Genomic DNA, 5529 nt, shown 5'->3' with positions numbered 1-5529 from the left:
TTTGCCAAGGCTTGTTAGCCCTCTGCCCAAAGAAACGCTTTACATGTATTTAGCCGTCTCAGGTCATGCCCTTAGTACCGTTCTTCGTGCTGAAAGAGACGGCTACTTCTAGTCTATTTCATTAGTCATGTTCTTTGAAATGCTGAACTACGGTACCCAATAGTTGAAAAAGTTGGCCTTGCTCTTTTCATGGCAGTCAAGAAGTTGAAACCATACTTCTTGGCACATCCGTCCGGTAGTGGTCTACACAGATCAACCTCTCAAGCGGCCAATGACAACTTTGGAGTCATCCGGCCAAATGCTCAAATAGGCTATTGAAATGTAAAGTCTTGAAATCTCTTTCGAACCAAGGAAGGCAATGAAGGGACAAGCATTAGCCGACTTCATTATCGAAATGACAAGGCCGACTGAGCTGGAGAATCTTGAGCAGGTTTGGAAACTGTATGTAGATGGGAACTCTACTATGAACGGCTGTGGTGCAGGAATTATATGTTAGTCTCCTAAAGGGGACAAGTATGAATATGCACTACGGTTCAAGTTCCAGGCCTCAAATAATGAGGCGGAATATGAAGCCCTGCTAGTCGGCATCCGCATATGCAAGGCGGCAGGGACAAGAAAGATTGACGACTGCTCAGATTCACAGTTGCACTAGTAGAAAAAATGAAATAGGCACCCCCCTTAGCACCGGTTCTTGAAAATTGGTGCCAAAAGAAATGGGCGGGATTTACAAATTTGATTTTGACACCGGTTCGCCTTAAACAGGTGCCAACTATGGTAATTAGAAACGGTTCAAACCGGTGCGAATTAAAAAAGAAAAAAAAAAGTATAAAGGTATGCGTTACTCTGCTTCTTCTTCTTTCTTTGTTTCCCCTTGCTTTTCATTTTCGATTTTCCCTAACTCTCGTTTTTGCCCTTCTCTTAGCTTCGACCACCTCTGAAGTTCCACCTTTCTCCATATCTCTCCTCCATTACGCGTGCTCGTAGTTCTCCATTGAAGCGCATTCTGAGCTTTGTCCATATCATTCCTCCACTATGCGTACTATTAGTTCTCCATTAAAGCGGATTCGAGCTTTCTCACCTCCATTGAAGCAGCTTCGAGGTAAGAATGTGTTTTTGTCCTTTTTAGATTATCGATTTCAGTTTTCGCAATCTAGGGTTTGTTATTGATTTGAAATTCGAATTTAGGGTTAGTTCTTGTAAACTAGGGTCAGGGAAAGGGGTGGAGGTTTCGGGTGGGGAAAGGGATGGGAGTTTAGGTTGGTTTCGGGTTGGGGAATTTAAGTTTTGGGCGGTTTCGTTGGTGGGGCTAGGGCGGGAAGTCTATTGCGCTCATGTGGCTCTGGAAAGAGGGTGGTTTCGGTGGTGGTGCAGGGGGGTGGCTATCGGGGCTGGGCTGGGGAGTGGCTGTCAGGCTGGGTGGGGAATTGTTTAATTAATTTTTTTGATTTTAGGGTTTTTGAATTTTAATTAGATAATTGAATTTATTTTAGTTTTTGGGGTTTCATTATTGTATTATCGAAGTTAATATGTTGATTTTAAGGATTTTTGAATTCAAATCAAATGGGTAAGCAATTTAATTTTTAGTTTAAATTTAAATTTTATTTATTTGTAATTTAATGTAATTGAGATTGGATAAAATCAGTTTTTTAGTGGTAATTTGATGAAATTAGGATGAAATCAGTTTTAAGAGTTGATGTTCGAGTTCTTATTGTTTGGGTATTGTTTACTTGTTCTTGTTAGAATTGGTGTTCGGATGTTGTTTACTTGTTGTTTGAATTGGTGTTCGGGTGGGGATGTTGTTTACTTGTTATTCGAATTGGTGTTGGGGCGTTGTTTACTTGTTCGAATTGGTTTTGAGGTGTTGTTGGATTGTTGTTGTTCGAATTGTTGTTTGATTTGGTCTTGGTATTGTTGTTGTACTTGGATTGAATTGAATTGTTTGAGTTGGATTGAACTGAGTTGAATTGTTTGAGTTGGATTAATTTGATAAAAATGGTACCACTTTTTGATTGTAATACTAATCATCGTTAAGCTGCAACTTTATGGGTGTATCATATACGTCATGCTTTAGTGGGAATAAATGATATTAGTGTGGGTTGATCTCTAAAAATAGTAGTAGATTTCATCGCAATATTTTCTTATCAACAAATAGGAGTTGATGTTGATGTGTGGGTGGCTATGTGCATAAATACATGGCAAAGTATGGAACAACGTTACCAAATTGGCTAGTATGAGATTGGATATGTGTATTCTATTCACTACTGAGTATTGTCAATTTAGGCATAATGTACCAAATTCATGTTTAAATGTTCCGTTCTCAATTCAGGGGGGGTAAGGAATTAGGTAATGTGTATGCCTGGGTTTGAAGGAACATAAAGTAGAATTGTTCACTGTTATTTGGCCAATATATCTCGTAGTTTGTATAGAATGGTTTCTATTAAAGGGGGTTTACGTTCTGATTTTAAAGTTTGTATGGGGCTTGTAAGAAATAAATTAGAAGATGAGTTTCCTTTCATTTATTTTGGGATTTATTTTAACAGGAGAACGTGCCTGCTTGTGCATGCTTTTTGTTTTATCACAAGAAAGTGGTTGATGGATTAAACTATTGATGCATACTTGGCAAGCATAGTCTGAATTATTTTTGGAAAGAGAACACACAAATGTTGAGATGTGTGAGTTGTGTGCAGGTAAAGACACTTATGAAGGATCATTTAAATGGAAAATCAGGAGGATCAAGTGAAATGTCGTCTGAGTCCAGTGCATCAGTTGAACTGAACTCACGTAACTTTGATGATTTAGTACTGAGTACAGAAAGGAGAGCATTGCTTACAGAAAGGAGTCATCTTGAAAGCTATTCTTATTGTTTATGTGGTGATTAATGATTTTTTTGTCAGTGGAACCCTTAGTTTTCCATTAACATTTACGCGTTTGTAATATGCATCTCCATTTTAGTAACATGAATAATGTGGTGTTTATACTAATTTTGGTTCTTACCTGTTTTCGTTGTCAACCATCTGATGTAGTTTGTTTGTGTTGCAAAAACGTTATTTCTTTACCAATGACTCTATGAGAGGGATACACTCTTCTACAGTCTTAATTGTGTGATTAATCTGTTATTTTTTTACTGTTGTGCTTCCACTTCATTGATTTGTTGTTTAGGCTGTTTTCACTTTTCATTAAGACTTCTTTGACCTGTTGTCCTACTTAGACTGTACATTCTGGAATCATTGCTGACTTGAAACTCTCAACAGCAGATGTAAGTTGCTTTGTTTATGCTTTCTAATCTTAATTATGGAGTACTTTGTATATCTTAGTTAGTCTTTTGTAAGTATCACGGAGTAGCTTCTTGCCTTCTACTTTGATGGCCTTATGTTTTTCTGCAGTATTCCCTCTTTAGCTGGTTCGTCGTCCATTTGAGACGATCTTAGTAATCTGAAGTGGCTTATAAAAATCTCTCTAAGTAAGAACAAGATTCTCACAGCTGGTACATTTCTGATCTATAATTTGGTGTATGAAAACCATATGAGGTATCAAAGTAAGAATATGAAAACCATATTCTTGAGCAGTCTGATGACCGTCTTTGTGTTCTTACTTATACTGGTTGTTGCTGGATATGTTGTGGTCTTCCAGTTGTTTTTCCTTTCACCTGTTTTATATATAGTCTTCTCGGTAACTCTTTCTTAACTTCCCACATGACTGCCTTTGACATTCTCAAATATGCTTCTTAGTAAGTAGCAGATGTGAGAGTTTAAGAAAAATCTTACTTGTTAGAAGCCAACATCAATTTTAATAGATTTTTTTTTAATAGATTTTTTTCAAATTTTTTAATAGATTTTGATTGTATTCTAGAAGCCGACATCATATATGGGACTATCTCTTGTATTTGAGTTGGATGCCTTCTCTCAGGGTCTCAGGGATGCCTGTCCCGAGCATCTTGCTTGCTTTTAAGGGTCACAATTTTTGGTGCACCTGGGATACAAGTTCTGATTTTAGAGTGGAACAGAAAATTGATTATTGTATAGTAAGTCACATAAAAATGGCTACCTTTTTAATATTTTTGTCTAGAAAATAATTTAAAAAGGAATAGGTTTTTGCAAAGCTTTACTTTGGTCAGCTGGGTAATGCATAAGCTGAAGTTAAAGTTCTATGACACCCTATTATTTATTTCGATGGGAGTTGTTATTGAAACAGTCACAATTTGGAAAAAAAAAAAAGCCCAATAGCATGTTTGTTTTGTCTAAATTCAAGAGGCAAATATTGTTGGGAAAATTTTTGATAGTATATGTGGGAACTTTGACAGGATATGTTTCAACAGTATATTAAAACATTTGAAGGTATATATTTAGACCCTAGATAGGAATTAAGATGTTCTGCTGAAATTCTATGTTTTTAATTTTGCCTATAATTACATTCCTCCTGCCTGACTTATAAGTTTGCTCTCTGCAGGATGAATTAGCTAAAGAGTTTTTCAAAGACGGAAGGCACCTTGATGTGGAAGGTGAGTTGGGTATACTTAGAGTTCTTTTTTATCATGCTGAATATGAGTTTCAGTTTTGAACTGCTGGCCAAATTTATTTTCTTATTTCCTTTATTAATTTTGGCACAAATGGTTTAAAGGTTGGACCCTCTACAATGTGTCATTCATGGAATTTTGAACTATTATTATAATAGAAAAAAGAAAATATTGAGTTCCAAATTTGTTGTTGGTATATGTGATCGCAGCTACCATTTCTTTTCCAGCAGTCTACAGAAGTTTATTGTTTTAATTGTATGGTTGAAACTTGACTGATGTTCGAGGTGAGGGAATTCAGGTGTATTGGATGGTTTGGACCTGAATTGAGTTACATGCAAGCAATTAACTAGAGGATTGTATAGACCAAATACTACTTGATTAGGGGATTTTTCCCTACCAATCATCAGCTGACAAGTGGACCATTCAAGCTCTTCCAAGTGTCCGCCACATGGACCAATTGGAGCCTGCCACATGTCAAGTGTTGATCAGTCCACCTTGGACCTCTTATGCTACGACACGTGGCCTCCCCCATGTCAAATGGGAAAACCGGCCACCTAGGCCCAAAGTCTTGTGGAAGCCCAATCAGCCCTAGGTTGACCTAAACCGAAGACTAGCACGCATCCCAAGGTGATATACGTGTTTTATACAATGGTTTTCCCCGGTTTTACTTAGTAATTTTATATGGTTTTGAGCTCTACGGAGCCATTTCTTGCTAACAATCTCTTCTTTAGTGTATTCGATTGTTTTAGTAAGCTTTTCAGGAATATGAAGCGTTTCTAGGCAATTGGACGTGTTTTTAGTAGATTCGGAAGAGTTGATAGCCAAGAACTGCAATTTATGTGGAGTGCCCGACCGGGCATGGCTTGCCCGGGCAGACCGGGCAATGAAGAGTTCACAGGAAGAAGCCCAATTCTGAACGGTGCAACGCGCGCCCGATCGGGCAGGCTTCGCCCGGTCAGACCGGGCGATGAAGAAGTCAAGTTATGAAGATGCAATTCTGGAAACGTGTTACGCGC

At 37.9% G+C, this 5529-nt stretch overlaps 1 long non-coding RNA gene across 2 annotated transcripts; it reads left to right on the top strand.

Annotated features, from left to right (window-relative positions):
* The first annotated feature begins 609 nt into the window (after positions 1 to 609).
* LOC110685167 lies at positions 610 to 5219 on the top strand. 2 transcript variants are annotated; one of them, XR_002503932.1, is made up of 3 exons: positions 610 to 1099; positions 2688 to 4498; positions 4812 to 5219. It is a non-coding gene; the product is annotated as an uncharacterized LOC110685167 (long non-coding RNA). The 2 variants fall into 2 exon arrangements; XR_002503933.1 differs by lacking the exon at positions 4812 to 5219 and having other exon boundaries at positions 648 to 1099; positions 2688 to 3256; positions 3384 to 4214.
* Positions 5220 to 5529: the final 310 nt, after the last annotated feature.

This window comes from Chenopodium quinoa, unplaced genomic scaffold, assembly GCF_001683475.1.
Source record: "Chenopodium quinoa cultivar QQ74 unplaced genomic scaffold, ASM168347v1, whole genome shotgun sequence".
In the NCBI taxonomy this organism is placed as follows: Eukaryota; Viridiplantae; Streptophyta; class Magnoliopsida; order Caryophyllales; family Amaranthaceae; genus Chenopodium; species Chenopodium quinoa.
This window is presented reverse-complemented; position numbering and strand designations above follow the sequence as displayed.